Source organism: Heterodontus francisci, chromosome 3 (genome assembly GCF_036365525.1).
Source record: "Heterodontus francisci isolate sHetFra1 chromosome 3, sHetFra1.hap1, whole genome shotgun sequence".
NCBI classification, from domain to species: Eukaryota; Metazoa; Chordata; class Chondrichthyes; order Heterodontiformes; family Heterodontidae; genus Heterodontus; species Heterodontus francisci.
In genome coordinates this window covers 83,501,473-83,526,847 of record NC_090373.1, presented here as the reverse complement: position 1 = coordinate 83,526,847, position 25,375 = coordinate 83,501,473, and the positions used below count along the sequence as shown (strand labels likewise).

The 25,375-nt window shown below is 41.6% G+C and overlaps 1 protein-coding gene across 11 annotated transcripts in view; it reads left to right on the top strand.

Annotated features, from left to right (window-relative positions):
- Window positions 1-25,375, top strand: part of asxl2 (ASXL transcriptional regulator 2) — a 444,313-nt gene that overhangs the window by 149,244 nt on the left and 269,694 nt on the right. The window contains exon 1 of one of the 11 annotated variants that reach the window (XM_068024064.1): window positions 3,689-3,798. The exons of 9 other annotated variants lie outside the window; for them this stretch is intronic. The gene's annotated coding sequence lies outside the window, so the exon portion shown is untranslated. Of the gene's footprint in view, window positions 1-3,688; window positions 3,799-4,669; window positions 4,741-25,375 lie in introns of those variants that run through there. One more of the 11 variants, XM_068024063.1, reaches the window with a different exon arrangement.

The following is a 25,375-nucleotide window of genomic DNA, read 5'->3' as shown; positions in this document are numbered from 1 at the left end:
CAGAAGGGGAGGTTAATAGGGTGGTGAAAAAGGCATATGGGACACTTGCCTTTATCAATCGAGGCATAGATTACAAAAGCAGGGAGGTCATGTTGGAGCTGTATAGAACTTTGGTAAGGCCATAACTGGAGTACTGTGTGCAATTCTAGTCGTCACATTATAGGAAGGATGTGATTGCACTGGAGGGGGTGTAGAGGCGATTCACTAGGATGTTGCCTAGGATGGAATATTTAAGTTATAAAGAGAGGTTGGATAGGCTTCGGTTGTTTTCGCTGGAGCAGAGAAGACTGAGGGGTGACCTGATCGAGGTGTACAAGATTATGAGGGGCATGGACAGGGTGGATAGGGAGCAGCTGTTCCCCTTCGTTGAAGGGTCAGTTATGAGGGGACACAAGTTTAAGGTGAGGAGCAGGAGGTTTAAGGGGGATTTGAGGAAAAACCTTTTTACCCAGAGGGTGGTGACGGTCTGGAATGCACTGCCTGAGAGGGTGGTAGAGGCGGGTTGCCTCACATCCTTTAAAAAGTACCTGGATGAGCACTTGGCACGTCATAACATTCAAGGCTGTGGACCAAGTGCTGGCAAATGGGATTAGGTAGACAGGTCAGGTGTCTTTAATGCATCGGTGCAGACTCGATGGGCTGAAGGGCCTCTTCTGCACTGTATTATTCTGTGATTCTGTGAACTCCAGAGCTGAGGTTCTGGTCAGCGTGGCCACTGGTGGTGAAGCAATTAAAATCGGGGATGCACAACAGGAGGAAGATTAGAGGACTGCAGGGATCTCAGAGAATTGTAAAGTTGGAGGAGGTTACAGTGATAGGGAAGGACAAGGCCAGGGAGAGATTTGAAAACAAGGATGTAAATATTTAAAATGAAACATTTGCTGGACCAGAAGGCAATGTAGGTCAGTGAGCATTGTAGTGATGGATGAATGGGTCATGGTGCAAGTTAGGATGGGGGCAACAGAATTTTTCACAAGCTCCAATTTGTGAAGGGTGCAAGTAGGGAGGCTTGAGTTCAGCTCGAGCTTCTTGTTTTCAGTACCTAATGCTTTACCTTCAGCACTTTTATTCTCAATTCTGTAAACCTGTTTTGTATGGTCTGTCATTAGTATAAAAATGTTTCCCTCACTTTTTTTTGTTGAGGCCAAAGAAGAAGAAGAAGAAGACTGCAGCAATGTAAAAAAAAAAATTGCCAGATAACCTTCTATGTTAATGCCCAGTATCTGCTCCAGCTACAAATTATTAATGATCCATTCACATTCACCATTGACTAATCTGCCTGCACACATCAGGCCTACTGGTCGATGCTGCGATCAGTTTCTTCACATTCTTAATTAGCTGGCAACATTCACTATAAGCTTAATTCGAAGTTCCAAGACATTGACTTAAGTAAATATACTACAACATAGATCATGGGACTTAACTCATGCTCCATTGCTTGTATCACTCGGCCTAAATTTTAAAAAGTAGTCACAGTTCCAGTGATAGTTATCTTTTACTGCTCCCCTACTTAATGGGTGGGTAAAGACTCCAGCAGTGGGAAGTTACCAATAAAGGCAAGGTTCACTGAGCATGCCTTAGATTGTGGATGACAGACATGGATTATGCATATTTATGAACTGTGTGACCTGTTTAATGCACTTGTGATCATTTGTTTGAGTTATGTGGTCACCTTTCCTTGTGGAACTATAAATTCCATCTAACACATGAATAAACATGATTTTCACTCTGGAAATTATGCTGATAAGATGGGCTGTGCAGAGATTTCATGGTAACGAAAAGAACATTGAAGAAGCTGGAGGTTTCAAGCAGGCACAGATCACAAACTGTTGGCTCCTTTTTTTAAGTAATGTTCTCTGAGACATTATACTTAGATTTCTTTTGTATTAGATTGTGCGAGTGAGAGGCTCAAAGGTTAAACGGTTAATGTTTTTATTATAGTGCATGGTTTAATCAGTTCTCAAGAAAGCAATTACATGCTTGGCTGGATCTGGGGTGTGTATATGTATCTTCCCCTGTAAGATGTTACAAACTGTGCACTTTGTGGTTGCAATGCTTCAATCTGTATTTCTTTACTTTGTCCCTTCCATTTTGAGAGAAGAAAAGAATGCTGATGAAATGAGCTCCCTCAGCTGGTTTCACTGGCTGTGGATTATAGTTGACCCAGCAAAGTTTTATTAAAACAAATACATTTTACAGTTCTGCGATCTGAATGTCTGCTTTAAGAACATCTATACCTATTATGCCAGTAATAATGGCAATAATTAATTATTATAAAAATGAAATAATGCCTTATTTTGTTGCTACCTTTAATGGTGAATCTCAAAACAGCAAATTTTTTTTTTTAGTCAACTGGTAGGTGGATCTGCGCATCATTCCCTTTAATTTTACCATGCACACGCATGCTGAAGACTCGTGGCCTCCAGCACAGCACTTGATCAATAGAGTGAACATTAATGTAGCACTGTTGCCTCTGAGTCAGAAGGTTGTGCTGTCGGAGGTGCCATCTTTTGGATGAGACGTTAAACCAAGGTCTCGTCTGCCCTCTCAGATGAACATAAAAGATCCCATGGCACTATCTTAAAGAAGAACAGCGGAGTTATGTCCAGTGTGCTGGCCAATATTTATCCCTCAATCAATATCACAATAACAGATCACCTGCTCATTATCACATTGCTATTTGTGGGAGTTTGCTTGGCACAAATTGGCTGCTGCATATCCTACATTATTTCAGAAGTACTTCATTGGCTTTAAAGTGCTTTGGGATGTTCTGTCGTCGTGAAAGGTGCTAAATAAATGCCAGTCTTTTTAACAAATTATAGACAGAACAAAGAATTGTAGTAGTTGCTAAATTCTATTTAATTGCATAATTGAAGCATAATGTGCGGCATTGTTCAGTGGTAGTGTACAGATTCACAGCAACGCCAAAATTCATGGTCTCAGCTGTTCTAAGATGGGCAGGTATTTAATGGCAGGTAGGAGGGGATAAGAGGGAGCCATTCATGCACTCCTTTGGATTAGCGAAGGCCGAGGCCGTACCTTATGCTTGTGTTTAACATGGCAATATTAGAAGAAATTGTAGAAGGAAAGAAAAGTAGAACTGAAAGATCCTTGAAAGTGGAAAGTATGGATATAAACATTATTTCAAAATTTTCCAAGTTAACTTTCATGCCCTTACTGAGCCCTAAATATTGGTTAACAAAAATAATTGCAAGTTTGGAATATTTGATAGTGCCATTAGATTGAAAATGGAAATGGAAAACCTATTACCCAGGTGGCTATAATGCAGTCTGAGAAAATAGAAATTGGCAATATCATTTCTGCCCAGCTGGAGGAGCATTTGAGCACAGTAGGAAGAGCTGCCTGTCCTGTTGCAATTTCCTCATTCAAATTGACCAGTTCTGCCAAACACACCTCCCACTGCAAATGATAATATCAATTTAACTCAAGACTAGTATCTATCCTGAATTTACAAGTTAAAGTCCAGTGTTACCCGTTCCTTCTTCCCATCAGTTTCTTGAGCTCTTGCTCCTGGTTCTAGTGGGAGTTTGGATAGAGAAGGGATCTGTCGAGTGAGACACCTATGTAATGCCTCTGAATGGACAAGAGGTGTGGCTACAGTAGGGAGAGTTGGCAATACTTCAGATTTTTTGGAATGCTGCTTGACTGTCTTGCTATTTGAATGTCTGGAAAAGCTCAGAATAAAACTTAAAAGTACTGGTTTATTGGAAGAAGGCCTGAGCTCTATACGGCAACAGGCTGTACATAAAGAACCTAGAAATGTGGAAAAGATAATCTGTAAGTGTCTTTATTCTGGAAATATAGTCGAGATGATGTTTTGATCCTGTGCTGTCGTTTTGCGAAAATCCAATCCAATGTTTGCACTAAATAGGATTTGAAAGTAATTAAAATTACCAAGTACTAAACTCTATAGAAATTCTAGGTAATAGTGGAATAAATTAGAAACGTGTTTGATGGTAACATTTGTGGTTCTCAATCACCAGCAGTTTCGTTAATGGCAATGATTCTTTGTATTTGTCAAGTTTACTTAACACAGGTGTGTATGTTGACTGCTATACACAAGTTGTATTCCAGTTAAACAAGACAAAGGAGCTATATAAGCAGAAAAGGGCAGAGTTTAATGATGCAAGGTATATTATGGTAAAATATTATCAGTTCTGATCATTCCTGCTCGGTATTACAGCAAAGTGTCCGGAAATCTTGAGATTTAATCCTCCTGAAGAGATTATGACTGCATTGAAGAGTTTTATGAGCTTTTTATTCAGGCTTGGACGTGTAAGAATGAGAGAGTCTTATTGTACTTGTTGCCAACAAAGTAACGACTCAGCTGTGTGGTTACTGATTCTCTAAACAGGTCCCGACACAAACTTGGCGTTCTTTAATTGTAACTAGAATAACAAAAAGGCCAGTTAACACCATGTCTGGGTTTGTCGCATGTGAAATATTAGGACTAGTAACATGCAAAATACTCGGTTCTAAATGTAGTTAAACAAGATCCTTCATGTTTCAGAACTGGAGATCTGAGGTAGGTTTTTTAAAAAATCTCTAATGTGTAACTTTCAATGAATATACAAGCAATTTTCAGCGCATATATGTGATACTTTTCCTGTTGACTGCTCCTGTCTCAGTTCTGTCTGAAGAGAAGTGGGTATCTCACTGAACTGCAGTACCAGTGGGTTTTTTTGAGCCATTACCAGGGTCAGTAGAAGTCTGTGAATGGTAAGTGCAATTGTGATCAAAGTAAATACTTCCAACTGTTTTCATTGTTATGTCTACATGTTTTCTGATTCATTTTATTTCATACCTGATTTTATCATCATTTTATTGATGCTTGTTTATAGTGATTAAGCTTGTTATTTACAAAGTTGAGGACCTCTGTTTCAGCATGGCTTAATACAATCAATGGTTAGCATTACACAGCAGCCTGCCTATCTGAATGTAGGAGAGAAAAAAAACTGGAAATTGCCAAGATTTGCAAATATGAAGAAGAGGAAATAGATATTAATTGGTTTATATGGCATATATTAAAAGCCAATTTGGAGGCGAGTTGAATTGTATAGCTTCTGATAGAACCCAATAAACCCACCAGATGAATAAGTTCTCCTCCTCATACTTGTGTTTCTTTTGTGTTCTCTGTACGCTGCACATGCCCCTCCCGCCCCCCCCCCACCCACCCCCATTTGGTCTGCAATGCTGCTTTAAAAAGAAATTAGGTTTTGTTCTGTTACACTATTATGGGAAGTGGGATGGGGAACATAATTTTATTAAGAAACTGAGAAGACGTGGGAATCATTGCATGCTCCTGCTCATTGATTCTGGAGTGTTGTTTTCTGATGTGGGTTCTAGGCTTGAGGGTATCTGTTCTAAAACTCTGTGGTTTGTAGGGTACTTTGTTTAGAGGGTGCCCTGTTAAGTATTGCTATTTAAAATAGGGAGGCTGGTGTGTTGCTGTATTTGTAAAAGCTGCAAGTGATGCAGAATAATAACTGACTAGAAAGCTGCTTGTACCTCTTGTTAGGACTGACTGCTCCAGTCAAAGCCCCAATCAAAATATACGATTCTGATTGTGGTGGGAGAAACGCACAGTTAATTCAATCCTGTCCTTCCACAGATCATTTTAAACTTTGCAAATTAAAGAAAGGCCCAATTAAATTGTAGCATCTATTAACCCCTGAATGAGCCTAACCAAACCAGGTGTCTTTAAATCAATAAATTACTGTTTAATTCGAAAAACTAAATTCTTAAACACTACTAAAATATAAACAACATTTAAAATAGAAAAAAATTAGAGTCCTTGCAAATTTACGCTCCTACTGGAGGTGAAAAAGGCCAAGGTTGCTTGAAGTCCTCACAGCCGTCTGATGGGGAGAAAAAGGTTCTTCAACAGTAGTCTAATTCCAGCAGTAAGTGATGCTTTCCGTCTCCAGCGATGAATTTCAACAATTAACAACTTGCAAACACTTTCAATAGAATCAATCTAACTTTCGAGTTTTTGAGGGATAAAAGATTGTCACAGTCTAACTTCCCTTCCTTCAGTTTAAATTATCAGAGATCTCTGTTTTGGCTTGACTTTTTTTGAATTTTGAAAGAGAATAATTAATAAACAGACTAAATTCTCTTTCTTTAGTTGAAAATGGGCTGAGAGCTCTTCTTTCAGGTACTAACACACAGCTGTCTGTCTGTCTGCTCTGTTAGAACAGACTGTTTGCACAATAAGCCAGTTCAAAATTAAATTGTAACAAATGTATCTCTCGATGCTCAGTCCAAGTGGCTGCATCCAAGGCAATGAGAATGCACCTTCTCGATAACTCCTGAGGCCTGCTTGTTCTTAAAGCAGTACTGATCTTTTGCTGTCTTAATGACACGCCACATATTTCCCGAAGAGAAAAAAAAAGACAGAATCATGACACTCTTGAGAAAAAATGCAACTTATCAGGATTGACTTCAACAGTTCTTGGTCATTTCTACTAGAATTAATGTAAAACTCAGGACTCTAATGGAATGGTGTCTGCTAGAGATCTGATAAGTAGCCTTCAGATCACAGAGCTGCAGGGGGCCAGAAATGGGAGATTATGGGACAGTGAAACAGGAGAGGAAATCAAAGAAAGATAGAGAGAAGTTGTGAGGGTACGCAAATAAATAGGGAAGCAGAAATAAAGAACGAAACAGTGAAGTTGAAGGAGTAGGAATGAAGAAGTAAATGAAAGCTGGTACAAAAAATCTAGGAGAGCAGAAACGGAGAAGGTATTGGTAATGCTGTTCTTATGTCACAGTATGAGAGCACTGTCAAGCCCCTGCATTGATTCTGCTTGTCTATGTTAACAACAGTCATTGAATTCCAAAAGCAAATCACTGTGTGGAGCATTTGGCAGTCTTTTCAATGTAAAAGGCATCACTTTGTTATGATCCCCTTGGAGGTCAACAAACCAAAAGAACCAAATTAACTGAACGACCCCAATAGAGAAACCAAATGAACAAGATTTCACTTTTATAACTTTTACTTTAAACAATTTCAAACCAAAATCAACATAAATTAAACATGAATTAACAGACAAATCAAAGTCAATACATATATATATAGATATATATATATATATATATTACAAATTACAGATTAACTATTGAATACAACAAGGGTAGGTCTCACAATGTCCTTCAAAGCTCTGAACGTCCTCAGGAAGATTTCCAGAACTCGTCTTCCAAAATGCAGTCACCGGTTCTCATCCAACAGCAATTGCCCTTCAATCCCGAACTCCACAGGTACAGTGTTCACCAAAAAAATGGGACACTACTCCAGAACCTCCTCAGTTCTGCTAACGACAGTCTTGATGGCATGGATCCACCAGTATTATCTTAAGTAGCTGAAACTGCTGCAGCCACTCATAATTTCCGATGGCCAGCTCCTGGATTCAGCTTCCACTCTTTTCAGCTTGCCTGCACACACTACAATCTTGTGATCTGAGCTTGAATGGCTCTGAGTCTGTTTTATCTAGTTCCAACCAGTTCTGTCTCCCCAGAACCCTGAAGTTCTTAGTTTCAATTTTGGTTACGGACTGTCTCAAAAAAAAGTTTTGAAACCAGAGTCAGTGCACCAAACAACATTCAATAAGTCATCTGTTCAGACAACAAGCTTGTGCATACTCCTCTACAGGTCTTGCAAAGCGCAGACTCCATCACAATAGACATTCAAGTATTTTAAATTAATCATGAAGCTATTCACACTGGTCACTTGCACTGGTGTTTGGAGGGGAGTCCGAGTAAAAGTCTTTATACACATGGACGATTTGGTTGCCTTCTAAATTGAGATAAAGTATGTGAAGAATTGGACCAGTTTTCATCTGCCAAAGTTGTTGGCCTGAAGAAATTTGGAGCAATCTAGGTAGGGCTAGAGTATTGTACCCAATTCTAGGCAAAACCTTTTAGGAAAGATGTGAGGACATCGGAGAGAGTGAAGAAAAGATTCACAAGCATGTTTCCAGGGATGAGAGGCTTTGGTTGCATGGATAAATTGGCAAGCTGAGGCAGTTCTCCTAAGAGAAGAGAAAGTGGAGAGGAGATTTGATAGAGGTCTTCAAAATCATGAGGGATCTGGACAGAGTAGAGAGGGAGAAACTGTTCCCATTGGTGGATGGTTTGAGAACCAGCAGACATCGATTTAAGGTGATCAACAAAAAAAAAAGAGCCGACATGAGGAAAAACGTTTTTATGCATCAAGTGGTTAGGATCTGGAATTCACTGCCTCAGAGTGTGGTGGAGGCCGATTTAATTGTGGCTTTCAAAAGAGAATCTGAAGAGAAAAAAAAATTGCAGGCCTACAGGGAATTTTTTTCATTCTTTCATGGGATGTGGGCATCGCTGGCAAGGCTAGCATTTGTTGCCCATCCCTAATTTCCTTTGAGCAGGTTGTGGTGAGCCGCCTTCTTGAACTGCTGCAATCCATCTGGTATGGGTACACCCATGGTGCTGTTAGGAAGAGAGTTCCAGGATTTTGACCCAACAACAGTGAAGGAATGGTGATATAGTTCCAAGTCAGGTTGGTGTGTGGCTTGGAGGGGAACTTCCTGCTGCCCTTGTCCTTCTAGGTGGTAGAGATTGCCGGTTTGGAAGGTGCTGTCGAAGGAGCCTTGGTGAGATGATGCAGTGTATCTTGTATATGGTATGCACTGCTGTCAATGTGCATCAATGTTGGAGGGAGTGAATATTGAAGGTAGTGGATGGGGTGCTAATCAAGCAGGCTGCTTCGTCCTGGATGATATTGATCTTTTATTTATTTAGAGATACAGCACTGAAACAGGCCCTTCGGCCCACCGAGTCTGTGCCGACCAAGAACCACCCATTTATACTAACCCGACAGTAATCCCATATTCCCTACCACCTACCTACACTTGGGGCAATTTACAATGGCCAATTTACCCATCACCTGCAAGTCTTTGGCGGTGGGAGGAAACCGGAGCACCCGGCGAAAACCCACGCGGTCACAGGGAGAACTTGCAAACTCCACACCGGCAGTACCCAGAATTGAATCCGGGTCCCTGGAGCTGTGAGGCTGCAGTGCTAACCACTGCGCCCCTTCTTGAGTGTTGTGGGCTGCACTCATTCAGGCAAGTAGAGAGTATTCCATCAGACTCCTGACTTGTGCCTTGTAGATGGTGGACAGGTTTTGGGGAGTCAGGAGGTGTGTTTCTGCCTCAGAATTCCCAGTCTCTAATCTGCTCTTGTAGCCAGAGTATTTATGTGGCTGGTCCAGTTCAGTTTCTGGTCAATGGTACACCCCAGGATGTTGATAGTGGGTGATTCAGTGATGGTAATGCCATTGAATGCCATTGTTGGGTAGATGCCAGTGTTTACAGCTGTGCTCAGGGCTTGGCTAGTTCTGGAGCATAAGTCTTCAGTACTATTGTCGGGATATTGTCAGGGCCCATAGTCTTTTCAGTATCCAGTGCCTCCAGCCATTACTTGGTATTATGTGGAGTGAATCGAATTGGCTGAAGACGAGCATCTACGATGCTGGAGCCCTCTGGAGGAGGCTAAGATGGATCATCCACACGGCACTTCTGGCTGAAGATGGTTGCAAATGCTTCAGCATTGTCTTTTGTACTGATGTGCTGGGCTCCCCATCATTGAGGATGGGGATATTCATGGAGCCTCCTCTTCCTGTTAGTTGTTAATTGTCACCTAAAATCATGACTGGCTGTGGCAGGACTGCAGAGCTTTGATCTGATCCGTTGGTTGTGGGATTGCTTAGCTCTGTCTATCGCATGCTGCTTCTGCTGTTAAGCATGCAAGTTTTCCTGTGCTGTAGCTTCATCAGGTTGGCACCTCATTTTTAGGTATGCCTGGTGCTGCTCCTGGCATGCTCTCTTGCACTTTTCATTGAACCAGGTTGGATCCCTTGACTTGATGGTAATGGTGGAATGAGGGATATACTAGACCATGGGGATACAGATTGCGGTTAAATACTATTCTGCTGCTGCTAATGGCCCACAGCACCTCATGAATGCCCAGTTTTGAGCTGCTAGATCTGTTCGAAATCTATCCCATTTACTGCCACACAACATGAAGCAGGGTATGCTCACTGTGAAGACGGGACTTCATCTCCACAAGGACTGTGCGGTGGCCACTCTTATCAATACTGTCATGGACAGATGCATCTACGACAGGTAGCTTGGTGAGTATGAGGTCAAGTAGGTTTTTTCCCTCTTGTTGGTTCCCTCACCACCTACCACAAGCCCAGTGTAGCAGCTATGTACTTCAGGACATGGCCAGATTGGTCAGTAGTGGTGCTACTGAGCCACCCTTGGTGATGGATATTGAAGTGGTGGGATTTGAACCCATGTCTCCAACCAGAGTATATACTGTGCCCTTGCCACCCTCAGTGCTTTCTCTAAGTTGTGTTCAACATTGAGGAGTGCTGATTCATCAGCTGCAGGGTGGTGGGAGGGGGTGGGGGTGCGGTGGTAGGTGGTAATCAGCAGGAGGTTTCCTTGCCCATGTTAGACCTGATGCCATGAGACTGTACTGTAACCATTCTGCGATTGAGAGATACCAACAGCTATTATACTTTCATTTCGGCTGTTAAAGTGAGACTATATTTTTTAAGAAATATATTTTGCTTTAGACATCTGCTTGACATGATATAATGCCAATCCACAGTGAGCAATGGTTTATCGGCAGAAAGACAGTTTAAAGATGCAGGTTAGCACTTGAACTGCACAAGATTGGTCCCAACCTGTACTGGAGATAAAACCTAGCTCGGGTATAAAATTAAAACCTGTCCCGGGCCTGACCCGACAACAGCCAACCTGAACCCAACCCGAGCCCGAGCCCTTAAATTTTTTTCGTGCCCGACCCAACACAAATCTCCTTCATCTGTTCTGGCAGCAGGCTATTCCTGCAGCTGGAGTTGTGGGGAATCATGGGTAAGCCTGATCCCGTGACTTCCCAGAAGCAGTGTCTAGCCCGACCCGACCTGAGCCCGAATGCTGGACTCAGAATTTCGACCGGACCCAATCCGAACCCAACACAGGTAGTTGGGTATAGTCGGGGTCGGGTCAGGTAACCAACCTTTAACTGGAGGTAATTTCAGTTTCTTCCCCATCCAACGTTGAGGACAAACTTGACCTTTCTGCATCCCTCACCACTGAGCATAAACTCGGCCTTCTCTTCTGCAAAAAAAATCCTTAATGTCTGCTGAACTGAAGATTGCTCCATGCCCCCGCCACCCATTTAGAATAAACTTAGAACAGTTACTTCCCCCCTCACATTCCCATAAGCAGTAACTCAGTCCTACCTAATGAAAAACAAGTGTCTCCCCCTCCTCTCCACTGAAAAACAACCGATATCTCTTACCCAGAAGCAACTCACCACCTTCCTGACCCTGAGCTGAAAACTTAACTCCTGTAAAAGAAAAATGCTTTTTTGTCCCCTTCCCCCATGGTGATCCATTTGGGCCCCATCCCCCTCTACTTAGAGCAAATTTGACCCATTTATCATTTTATGCACTCTTTCCCCACCTCCTCTTCTCTTCCACTTCCTCTCCTCCTCACTTCTCTCTTTCCCACCCACCTTCTCTCCTTTTCCCTCTCCCCATCTCCTCCTCATCCCCACTGCAAAAAAAAATGGGCACTGACTCAGTGTCACACATCTCTTCATCGTCCTCTGTTGCTCCTTCTCTGTTCCTTACCTAAGTGCAGTTATTACACCATCTTCCAACCTTTTGGACCTAAATACTGTGTCTTCACTTCCCATGGTGCACCATCACTGGATATCTGCTAGTTTTTCTGAAAAAGGGAGCACAATAGAAATATATAGAATTGGGCAGCTGAAACAAAAATTTTTTTAAACTGTTCTAAATGTATTTTCTTCCTAAATTTCCTGACTCTTGTCTACAGAAGAACAATATTCTAACAATTTTATAAAGTATCTGCTACAATTGAATTATTTACATGTTTAGATCACTGAACTGCTCCTGAACATTTGTGCTGAGAGAGCTAAGATTATGCAATGGTGAAATGCTAATAAAAATAAATTAATAAGCCTCATGAAGCAGTAGAGAGAGTTAAGGGGTTGGATTTTCCCGTGGGCTTCAGGACCCCAAAGTCAGGACCAAATGCCAGAAGTGTACACTCTGGCACAGTCTTCCCAGAGGTGCCTCCTAATTGACCACCTTCTTGCTTGCCATCCAATTAAGGACAGCAGATGCACTCCCAATGCTGCCGGTCCAATTGGAGGACCCAGGTCTCTGGAGCCTGGGCATCCCCATCGGGAGAGATGGGCACTGCTGAGGCAGGTTGGGGACCTTGAGGTCACCTCAACATGGAGGCACCCTCGAAGGCATGCATTTTTATTAAAAATTATGAGGGGTAAAGTGGTTAAGCCCCTTGGAGCAGAGGGCAAATCCCTCCGGGCAAATTGTTTGGGCCGTTGGTGAGGTGTTTGCGGCCTGCAGTCCCCTCTTTGGGACATAGATCCCCTGGCTCCGATGGCCCTCTGGCCTGTTGCAGGAAGGCGCCTCCATTGAGATGGCGGCCTCCACACATAACGGGTGAGCGGTGGTTACTCCGCTGACAACAAAATGTTGGCACAGCGTAAAAAAAAAGCCTCTAGTTGGCGCCTTAATCATCTCTGTTGGCTGCCCGCCTCTGCTCCCCACCCACCCCAGGAATGTTCTCCAGTGGTGGTAATGCTTCAGGAATCCAGCGTGAAGTGGCTCTCCTCTATTTTCCCAGCACCGCCTGCCCACCCCCTCCGCCCCCCCCCCCCCCCTCCCCCACCTCCAAGCCCACCACCCCGGTGCCGCAAAAATTCAGCCCAGGATGTTTTGATCAGATATCCACCTATATTATTCATTCTGTGCTTTGTAGCTTCATTTTGCAAATTAACAGTAACATTTTCGTGAGCATTTCCAATTTTTTTTAACCCTAAAACCTCCTGTTAAACACTATTTGCTGCTATTAGCCATGCCACTGTTTTGTTGCTGTCTCTCAAATATAAGTAGAGTTAGAAGCATCCATTTGAACAGGAGTGTGACTCATATATGTTACTCACCAGGATGTGTGGGCTGCTCATCAAATGTTGATTGCAAATGTCAAAGCTGCCAACATTATATAACAAAATAACTGAGGATGATGTAGACTGCAGTGTCTGTAATTAATACTCTAGTATATTTTATGCTGGAATGCAAGTAGCAAAATGAGAGAGCAGAAAGAAAACTGAATGCTTTAGTTAGTTTGGGGTCATTCATTTCTGCATAAAATATACTGGGACGTTCAGTAGTTTTTTTCTCATTTATCCAAAATTTAAGTTGGGAAGATAGCAATAACAAATGTTGGGTTGGGGGACAAGTTCCATGTTTTTAAAGGTTTAAACACCCATCTCCGCGTCCCCAGTCTCCTCCCTTCAGTCATGGGGATTTAATATCAATTCCTATTTTTTTTTTTAGCAGTGCTGTCTTTTGTAAGTAACTGAGATTAGTTCGGGAGTAGGATAAAATAAGCCTGGCAAGTGAAAAAATGGCTTGGATTTTGTGGTCAGTGGTGAAGCAACGGTGCCTGCCGTTCACCTCGCTGCTAACTGGCCACAAAGTTTTCATGTGTTTTTGAGTGCAGACTTGCTCTGATCTGTGCAGCACCCTCTAACAGGGAATCTGTGGCATCTGCGAACAGGGAAAGAATCAGCGTGGCTCTTCAACCACACAGATGGTAAACTAGAAAGTATAAAACAGAAAGTATAGGTTAGATTTAAATCAAGTACAGAAAGCGGAAAAAAAATTAGAAAGACAGATGGGATTGAGAGAGATAAAAGAGACAAAGTATTTTTTTAAAAAACCTTCAACACTATTTAACTATTCAAAGAATGAGACTCCACACTTGCAATATTAAATTTTCAGGGGCAGAGAAGTTGTTTAGCAGTAATAATCACTTTTCACACTGTTAAAATTTAAACTTTTCCCAGCATCTTTAGTAGACTAATGGGTAAGTACCCAAAGTTCATGCCGTTCACAATAAGTTGAAAGAGGAAGTGAAGAAGAAAATAAAGCTGCCAAAGCGAGAGTTTGAGAATAGAAAAGCAGTTAACATAAAAGGTAAGCCAAAAATCTTCTACCGGCATGTAAATAGTAAGTAGGCAGTCAGAGGTGGGGTGGGACCTATTAAGGACAAAGAAGGTGACATATGCTTAGAGGTGCAGGGCAAGGTTAGAATATTTAATAAGTGCTTTGTATCGATGTTTACTGAGGAAGAGGATGCTGACAAAATATCGGTAGAAACGGAGATAGTACACAAAATGGATGGGGTGAAAATTAATAGGCAGGAGGTACTGGAAAGGCTGGCTATGCTTAGAGTGAATAAGTTGCCTGGTCCGGATGGCTTGCATCCCAGATTGCTAAAGGAAGTGTGGATGGAGATAGCGAAGGGCTTGCCATAATCTTCCAGTCTCCCATGGATACAGGGGAGGTGCCAGAGGATTGGAAATTGGCAAATGTGACACCCTTATTCAAGAAAGGGTGCAAGGACATTCCTAGTAACTACAGGCTAGTCAGTTTAACATCGTGGTGGGTAAGGTTTTCGAAACTATAATCAGGAAAAAATCAACAGGTACTTGGAGAGTTATGAGTTAATTCAGGAGAACCAGCACAGATTTGTAAAAGGCAGATTGTGTTTGACTAATCAAAGTGAATTTTTGATGAAGTAACAGAAAAGGTTGATCAAGCGAATGCAGTGGATGTTGTTTATATGGATTTTAAGAAAGCATTTGGCAAAGTACCACATAAAAGAGTGCTTAACAAAATTGAGACTCATGGAATAGGAAGGTCATTGTCAACTTGGATAAAAACATTGGCTTCTGGACAGAAAACAGCGAGTCATGGTAAATGATAGTTTTTCAGATTGGAGGATGGCAGAAGTGGTGTTCCCGAAGGGTCTGTGCTGGAGCCACTGCTTTTTTGAAATATATAAATGACTTGGATATTGGAGTACAAAGTAACATTTCAAAATTTTCAGATAATCCCAAACTTGGAGGTGTGGCAAACAGTGAGGATGAGACAGTCGACTGCAATAGGATATAGATAGGCAAACAGAATGGACAGACAAGTGGCAGATAGCATTTAATACAGAGAAGTGTGGGATGAAGCATTTTATCACAAGGGATAGGGAGAGGCAATATAGACTTAATGGCACAATTCTAAAGAGTGGGGAGGGACAGAAGGATCTGGGGGTTCAAGTACATAGATCTTTAAAGGACTTATTGAGAGAGTAGTTAGCAAAGCATATGGGATCTTGGGCTTCATAAATAGAGGAATTGAGTCCAAAAGCAGGGACATTACGCTGAACCTTTATAATGCTCTGGTTAGGCCCCATTGTAGTAATGTGTCCAGTTCTAGTCACCACACTTTAGGATGGATGTGAAGGTCCTTGAGATGGTGCAAAGGAGATTTACCAGAATGGTTCCAGGGATGAGGGAATTTAGCTAAAAGGTTAGGTTGGAGAAGCTTTGCTCTTTGGAGCAAAGGAGGTTGAGAGGAGATCTGATCGAGGTGTACAAGATTATGACAGGTTTCGATAAGATGGGCAAAGAAAAGCTGTTCCCATTAACTAATGGTACAAGAACTAGGGGACACAAATTTAAGGTTTTGGGCAAGAGATGCAAGGGGATGTGAGGAAGAGCATTTTTATGTGGCGAGTGGTATTGACCTGGAACTTGCTGCCTACGAGGATAGTGGAAGTGGAGACAAACAGTGATTTCAAAAGGAAATTTGATGGGCCTTTTTTCAGCAACTTCTGGATTTCTCTGTTTAGCTGCACATGTGTGGATGCCAGAAATTTCTGTCTGATTTACTTAACATGGATCGCCTCACCGTGATTCCTATCACAAAATCCGGCCAATATAAAGAACTACATAAAGACAAGTTTGGCTGTTCTTTTCTAATTTAATATAAAAGTAATTACATTGAAAAAGTCCAAGATTTGGAAACCTGATTTTCACTTTTGCATTTCTAGTTCTTCATTTATATTACATAACTAATTATTAGTGTATTAATTAAAATGTCTATGAATAACCTTAATGACTAATGTGTAATTTTTAATATAATTATCAGAGGTACATATTTGTAATACTGTAAATGAAATATCCACTTGCATTTTAATGGTGCAGGCTAAAGGGACTAATTATAGATAAGTTCAATACATATGCAGAGGAAATGAAGGATGACATCAGTGCAATATTGTTTTTATTAGTATATATTACATAAGCCTTCGTGTGAATCTAAGTCACTAATCTATTTTTGCTTTTATTCCCCACTGCCAAACACCGTTTGTCCTTTGCAAAAATATCATATCCATATTAAATTCCACAAAGTAAGGAATTAAGTATGTAAAAAAACAGATTTCAGTTTCATGCAAGATGTTATTGTTACATACATTTAGCAGATCTCGTTAGTCATATAAATGAAAGGGAAAGAACTTGAAAGCAGTCATGGAGCTGTTGGCTTTGGGGAACATGGTCATTAGTTTCATTATTTTGATGTATGCTGAAGTCCATCGCTGCCCTGCTCTGGTTTTTGATACATCGTGATATTCATTAGCTTGTGGGTCTAAACATTGCTGTCAAGTCACTGCAAGTCCAGCATGGAGAGGCAAGAATCTCACACTTGAAATTTTGCTGGAGTTGCTCTCTGTCTTTCATCTTGCTGTACACTACAAGCCTTTCAAAAGGTTATGAGTTTGACTTTATATATGTGTTTATAACATTGGTTTATTTATTCTTATGATGTTGCTGTAGGTGTGTGTACATATGTTACAAATATGACTTGCCCAGAAGTGAATTTAGTGTAAAACCTTCATGGATTTGCATTAAGTGCTGACAGTTTGCATAGTTTTCGTATAAAATATACCAGGTTGAAAGTTGTTCCGGTGATTAGGAACAAAGTATCCTAATGAAAATTCTAGCTGTGCAGCTGATAACTTTGGCAGAAATTTATATTGCTTTATGAAATTCTAGCCAGGATATTGCATTCAGATGAAAGTAGGTTTAAGCATTTTTGAAATGGACCACACAGCTTCCTTTCTAATTTAAGTTTTTTTTATATATTTCAGAAGTGTGCATGTATTTTAATTGCATTTGAATATTTGTTAGACTAACAGCATAATAAAGTGTTTGACAAAGTACCACATAAAAGGCCGGTTAACAAAATTGAGGCTTATGGAATAGGAGTGTCATTGTCAGCTTGGATAAAAATTTGGCTTACGGACAGAAAACAGTGAGTCGTAGTAAATAGTTTTTTTTCAGACTGGGAGGGTGGTAGTGGTGTTGCCCAAGGGTCAGTGCTAACTATATATATTTGTATATATATATATTGTTACGACCGACTGTTCCTGTCAAAGCCCCCAATCAAAATATACGATTCTGATTGTGGTAGGACCAATGCACTGTTAGTTCAATCCCGTCGCTCCACAGATCGGCTAACATATCATTTAAACTTTCCAATTAAAGAAACACCCAGCCAAATTGTACTGTCTATTAACTCCCTGAATGAGGCTAACAGAACCAGGTGACTTTAAATCAACAAATTAACTCTTTAATTAGAAGAACTGAATTCCTAAAGACTATGAAGATATAAACAACACTTAAAATAGAAAAAAATTAGAGTCGGTGCAAATTTACAGTCCAATGTTGCTTGAAGTCCTCATAGAATGTGGCTTTCCCTCTCCAGCAAATTTCAACAATTAACAACTTGCAAACACTTTCAACAGAATCAATCTGACTTTAGAGTTTTTGAGGGATAAAAGATTGTCACAGTCTAAATTCCCTTTCTTCAGTTTAAATTACCAGAGATCTCTGTTTTGGCTTGACTTTTTTTTTAGAATTTTGAGAGATAATAATTAAACAGCCTAAAATCCTATTCCTTCTGTTTAAATGATTGAGACCTCTTCAGGTGCCAACACCAGCTGTGTCTGTATGTCTCTGTCTGTCTGTTAGAACAGACTGTCTTCAACTAAAAGCCAGTTCAAAACTGAATTGTAACAGATGTATTGCATGAGACTCACTCCCAGTGGTAACGAGAATGCACCCTTTGAATTGCAGTCTCCAAATGGCTGTTTCTGAGGCAACGAAAATGCACCTTCCTATAACTCCTGAGGCTTGCTGGTTCTTAAAGCAATACTGATCCCTTGCAAGCCTTAAAGGCAAACTGCATATTCTGAAAAAAAACTACAGGACCGCGACAATCTTGGATATTGGAAGAGAGAGTGAAATTTCAAAGTTTGTTGATGATACCAATCTTAGAGGTGTCAAGATGATAACAGTTGACTACAATAGGACATAGATAGGCTTGCAAAATGGATAGACAAGTGGCAGATGGAACTTAAGACAGAGAAATGTGAGGGGTCCATTTTAGCAGACGGGATAGGGGGAGACAACATATACTTATGGCACAGTTCTAAAGAGTGTGCAGGGACAGAGGGACCTGGGGGTTCATATGCATAGATCTTTGAAGGTGGCAGGACATATTGAGAGAGTAGCTAGCAAAGCGTATGGGATCTTGGGCTTCATAAATAGAGGTATTGAGTTCAAAAGCAGGAAAGTTATGCTGCACCTTTATAAAGCTTTGGTTAGGCCGTAATGAGAATAGTATGTCCAGTTCTAGTCACCACACTTTAGGATGGGTGTGGGGGTCCTTGAGAGATTGCAGAGGAGATTTACCAGAATTGTTCTAAGGATGAAGGATTTTTAGCTACAAGGTAAGGTTGAAGAAGCTGGGGTTGTTCTCCTTTGGAGCAAAGGAGATTTGTTAGCGGTATACAAGATTATGACGGGTTTAGATAAGGTAGACAAAGAAAAACTGTTCCCGTTAGCTGATAGTACAAGGGCTAGACTCACAGACTTAAGATTTTGGGCAAGAGATACAGGGGGGATATGAGGAAAATCTTTTCTTATTCTATGAGTGGTAACGACCTGGAACTCACTGCCTAGATGGTTGAAACGAAAACGATCAATAATTTTAAAAGGAAATTGGATGGGCACTTGAGGGGAGTAAATGTGCAGCGCAAGAGCAGGGAAATGGGACTGATTGGAATACTCTAAAGAAAGCCGGCATGGACACGATGGATGGAATGGCCTCCTTTTTTGACTCTATGATGCTATGACTCTGCGCAACAGCCAGGATTAACAATAAAAAGAACGTAAACAAGAAATGCTGGGAATACTCAGCAGGTCTGGCAGCATCTGTTCAGAGAGAAGCAGAGTTACCGTTTCAGGTCAGTGACCCTTCATCAGAACTGGCAGACATTAGAAATGTAAAAGGTTTTAAGCAAGTAAAGCGGGGGTGGGGCAAGTGATAACAAAAGAGAAGGTGTTGATAGGACAAGGTCACAGAGAATAATTGACCAGAAGGTCATGGAGCAAAGGCAAACAGTATGTTAATGGTAAAAAGAACGTCACTGAATCGAGCAGTCATTTCCTTGTCTATCACAGGAAATGGTTAGATAGCCTTGCTTTTCTTTAGGAAGTAGGGAGGAAAGAGAGGTGTTCAACGTGAAATACCATGAGCAGTTGGTGTGGATACTTTAATGCACCTGGCAGTAACAGTGAAACATCATATGGTTCAGGTAACATAATTAAATAACTATAAAAGTATATAGTAATTTTTCAAGTAGCCTAAATATTTAAAAAAAGATACTAATTTTTGATTTTTAAAATTAGAAGCAAAAGTATTGGCATTACTTATGTTTAAAAAAGTAAATTATTTGAATTCTCTTTAAGCAAAATGCTTCCTTTGGTACAATAAATTTATACTGATGATTTGTGTTCCTGAGCTATAGTCTGATTTTTTTTTGGCAGAGTATGTGGCTCCAAATGAGTCAAAAATATCCTACCCCCTTCGTAGTGAATGGAGACACTCTGGCACAAATGCAGCCTCATGCTGTAAGTTATATCTGTGTTGCTGGAGGAGAGAATGGCCCAAAATGGAAGGTCTTTGTCTGCAACACATTTATTTTATAAAAAGTGACACATATATTTGACACCAGATAGTTTTTTTCCACTATTGAGTAGCACATTTCCATTGTTGCTTTGTTTAGGTCTCATTGAAAATGTATCAATCAGGATGAAAGAGATCCAGAAATAACATTTCAGTTAGGGTCATATAAGATGTAAGGTGCAAGTTAATTTAGAGCTTTATAAGCCTCGAGCTCTTCGTGTGGAAAATGGTAGCTGTTGTCTCAACCGAAACTAACTTTCTTTAAGGCAAGAGCAACAGATTCAAAATTAGTAATTGAGCTAGCTTTTACTGTTTTAAGTAGGAAAGAGTTCCACACTCCTACCACCCTGTGCATGAAGAAATGTTTCCTACCTTCTCTCCTGAATGGCCTGGCTCTGATTTTAAGGTTACATCCCTTTATCCTTGACATCCCCACCACTCGAAAAAGTCTCTATCTACCCTTTGAATACCTTTCAAAATTTTAAGTATCTCAATCAAATCACCCCTTAACCACCTATATTCCAGGGAATACAAGCCTAGTTTATGTATTGCTCCTCGTAATTTAACCCTTGGAGCCCTGGTAGAATTATGGTGAATCTGTGCTGCACTCCTTCCAAGGCCAATATATCCTTTCTAAAGTCCAGTGCCCAGAACTGTACATAGTACTCCATTAAAGTCTAACCAGGGTTTTGTATAGATGTAGCAAAATGTCCTTCCCTTTGTATTCTAGCCTTATAGTTATTAAAGGTTAACATTCCATTTGCCTTTTTTAATTACTTTTTGTACCTGCCTACTACATTTTAGTGATCTGTGTACGTAGACCTCTAAATTTCTTTGGACCTCCATTGTTCCTTGATTTTCATTATTAAATCTAGTATGACCTGCCCTTTTGTTGGTTCTGAAACATATTTGTCCAGAAAATAAGCTTGAATCCACTCAAGAAATTCACTCCCTTCTGACTAGATCTGCTCTACCCTTCCCGATCAATACAAGAATTAAAAGTCACCCTTTAAAAGTCTGCTTTGTTACAAACTGCTCTAATCTCAGAATCAATACATTCTGCCACTTAATTGCTGCTACCAGGAGACCTGTAGACAACTTACATCACAGTTTTAAGTCCTCTCTTATTCCTCAATTTTAACCATAGAATCGCCACAGATGGTTTCCCTTACCTATATCCTGTCTTGCTAATGCTGTTATAGTATCTTTCATCAATAATGTTACCTCTCCTCCTCGTCCATTTTCTCTATCCTTTCTGAAGATCTAATAACCTGGAATATTTAACTCCCAATCACGACAAGCTTGCAACCATGTGTCAGTAATGGCCACTCTTCCATATATTCTAAGCTGAATGCAAGCCTCTAATTCATTGAAGATGGAACATGGATATTGGGTTTCTATTGCAGAAAGTTTAAAGCGGTAAGTAAATCTTCTCCAAACTGCAACACACGGGCCTGATGTGACCTCGAGCTCCTTCTCCATCTTCAGGCAATACATGCATATTTTGCAAGAGTATTTATTCACTGGGTTTGTCCTATTTAAATTTTGTACATTCAGACATATGGCAAGATTGTTCTCTATGCCGCTAGCATTCTAATGGTTAATTTCTGATAGAGAAAATCATTATTCGATCACAGTAGTAATTTGAGAAATCTGCATGATTTTTTCACGTTAATAGATTTCTATCTAGAGTAGTTGATTGTGTGGCTTACCCCGCTTTCACGGGATTAGTTTTATTTACTTCTCAATTGTATTTAGCACAAATAGCTATGACTATACCTCTGAATGTTAAGTGCATATTCATTCTCTGGACTTACCAATATTTCTGATGTTTCCATTACATCATAGCTCCCTGATGCTCACAGCAGCCTCCAGCCCCAGCATCTTATTTTAAACGATTCTAACATTCTGGCATTCATGTATAAACATCTTCTTGTAGAGTTGCTTGCATTCACGTACAGCTTACGTCTGCTTTTTTTGTGGATCCTGTGCATTTTGGTCTATCCAGATTTCTGTGTCCATACACATCTGTTGACTACCTTGAATCCTAGAAACCATCTCATCCTGGATCCAGTTGTCTCTCTCCCAGGGCAACCCCCCGCCCCCGTGCCTGCAACCCTTCCACCTGGCTAGTTGAAATAAATTTAGATTGTCTCAGTGTTCCTAACAAATCTCTTTGCTCCTATTTGATTTAGATGGAGCCCATGTATACCAGTTGCTTTTATTTTGAAAATGTTGCTGAATATTTATGAAATGGATTGCAGGCTACTCAGTGGTTTAGGGTGCCAATGACTGCTTTGCAGGGATTCCACTCCTGCAGTGTCCAGCCAATGTGTGATACCATACTCAACACATTGTTCTTTTGACTCCAGGCTGTAGCATTTACATCCTCCATTTTTTTGACAAACTCCTCTTTATAAGCACTAAGAGTACACTAGAAACCACTACATTACATCCCCAATCATTGAATATGGGGCAATCCTCATCTGCATCTAAACGCATCTATATTATGTTTCCCAATGTCATTTACATATTGTACCATCAAAGAGCCTACTCCTGACCCCTCCTTTATCCCTTCCAACCATTACTTAGCTCTAGCTCCAAGCAGACAGCTCATTTTTCTATCGGCATTGCCTTTATGACCAATGATGATCAGTTTTCCTATGTGGAGGATCATCTACATCCACCATCTGTCGATACTGACAAGCTGCATCTTTGTCCAAGCAGTCCTTTCTGGCATTCGAGCTGCCTTTTCTTCAAAAACTTTATTTGTGTAGCACCTGTATTTACAGTGCTATAGGTGCTGTTTTGGATCCAAAATAGCATCTACAGTGTGTGGGCACATTTCTAGTGCTGACATTATTGTGGCAAGTGCATTAGCATGGGTGTAGGGAGCAGAATATGCAGAGTAAGAAGATTGTGATGTCAGTCAGCGTGTAACACTGATTTCGCTCCAGCGATGTCATTTTCAACCACAAAGCCCCAGGTGACGTCCTCTCTTAACCTCGCACAACAGAACATGCATTCAGTTGCAGGAAGGAACCCCCAATAGTGCTATTTAAAGGGATCATCAACTATGTTCAGATTAGTTGCCAATTGGTTTATACTTGTTGCTGAGTTTGTAGAAGTGTTTGGCAGTTTGCACTGGTGTTTAAAGTTGTTGAAGTTTACAGGGAATGGTGTGGTGCATGAAGGCCTTAGTGCTCACTTCAGGTGTTCTGCTCACCACTTATTCCAGTTATTGGTGCAGTAGTTTGTGTTCCACTTGGCCTGCAGCATGACAGGGAGAATGAGCAGAGGCAACACAGAGAAGAAGCTTCTTGAAAAGGGAGGGGGAGAAGGGTTCTCAGCAGGAGGTTATATCCATCCTGGATCTACAGGGAGCAATTCTCCGACATGAACATCAGCATGGAATCGTGTCCGCATCATCAAGGTGCTCACTGATCTGTTGCAGCTTGAATTGCAGGCTTACAGCAGGATGAGGATGCATTGCTAATGGTTATGAAGGTGACTGTGGCCATGACTCCTTCCAGTCTGAAGCAGGCAATTTTGGCACCATCTCCCAGTTCGCCATCCAGTATTGTATAAGCGATGTAACTGAGGCTCTCTTTAAATAAAGAGAGCTGAATACATTTCATTCTGTCTTGCCAGAGAGAAGTAGGTGGAGCGCGTATGCGGCTTTGCAAGGATTGCAGGCTACTCGGTGGTTTAGGGTGCCATTAACTGCTTTGCAGGGAACCACATGTAAATCTGAGACGTACCACAACCAGAAGGGATTCTACTCCCACAATGTCCAGCCAGTGTGTGATACCATACTCAGCGCATCATAAAGGTTGATGCCCAGTATCAGTATCCTGGCGGAAATCCTAATGTCTTCATTCTGCTGCAGTCTGCTATACCTTCTGCAATTGAGCTGCCGTGACCAGTACTATCTGCTGACCACATGGCTCAAGACTTCAGTGAGCAACCCAAGCACACATGGACAGCATTCAAATATCAAACACCATGCTGCCACACAAAATGTAATTGAGCAGACCATTGAGGTGCTTAAACAACGCTTCTGCTGTCTGGACCACCCTGGAGGAGTACTACCGGCGCTGGTGGTGTCACGATTCATCATGGTCTCCTGCATCCTGCACAGCCTTAGCATCATGAGGGCACAGCCCTTGCCACCAGGTATACGGCGAGCAGCTGAGGAGGGGGAGGTGGAAGGGAGGAGACAACCAACACATTCCTTTCCAGCCAGGCTCCTCGTGATTGATTCTTCTGACTGCAGTACTAGTGAACATAACCCAAATTCCACCCCCCTCATTCAACAACACTCCCAAACTTTACCCTCCCTCTGTTACTGACCATCACAGCATCCTCTTGGCCACAATGCTGGAAGAAAAGTTACCACAGAACAAACAATCCAAACCAACGTTATGAATTAAACCATCCAGTATTTCATCAAAAGTCAAGGCCCGACTTCGGACTGCACTACCTTGGCATGGGTGGCAGCAGTCTGGGCTGGCTCGCTGAGAGGCAACTGCTGGAGTGGCAGTGGTGGGAGAAGGAATGCTGTCATCCTGAGAGAGGGCAGCAGGTTCCTCTCCATGGAGACTCCCATGGGGTGGTGCCTCAGCAAACCTAGCAATGATATTGGAGCACAAATTGCTGGACTGCTGTGAAACCCTGCAAGCCCCTTTGTGCACAGGTATCTGTGGGTATGATGGCAGCAATCTGATCTTGCATAGCTTCAGTCTGAGCTTCCACTGCAGCACTGAGATGTTGGGTGGCTTCTATTTGTGCTGCGATGGAAACTGAAACATTGGCCATCAGACACTACATCATGGTTCAGCCCACAAGTCCTGGAGTTTCCCACCACTTCTGTGTTGGAAAGGATAGACTCCAGGCTCTGCACAAAGCCCTGTGCCAAGTTGGTGCCGGACTCCTCCATGCTATCTGACGGTGACTGCAGGCTTTCTGGCAGGTCTGCCAACGCACAAAGCATTTTATTGCGCATAACCATCAGCCGCCTTCTGTAGGCCATTGATGTCTTCATCTCTGTCCTCTGCTGCAGAGCTCATGTTCTGTTTCACCCTCCAGTACCCTTGTCTCCTGCTCAGGTTGTAGGTCCCTCGTGCCCAGTGTCACACCATGTGCAGATTCTATCTCTATGCCAGCCTCTAAAGGATGTGCAGTGTCAGTATTTGAGCTGGTGGCTGCGAGTGTGAGATCAAGAGATGGTGTTTCTTCCTCAGCACTGTCTCCCTGCTGTTCCACCTCTTTCCCTTCTGCCCCTGCTTGGCCAGGTTGCAGTTCTTGAGTATCTGAAAAGAGAAAGGCACAAGGGTAGGATTGTGGTGAAGGGAGGAGGAGAAAGCAAGAGGTACATGTTTA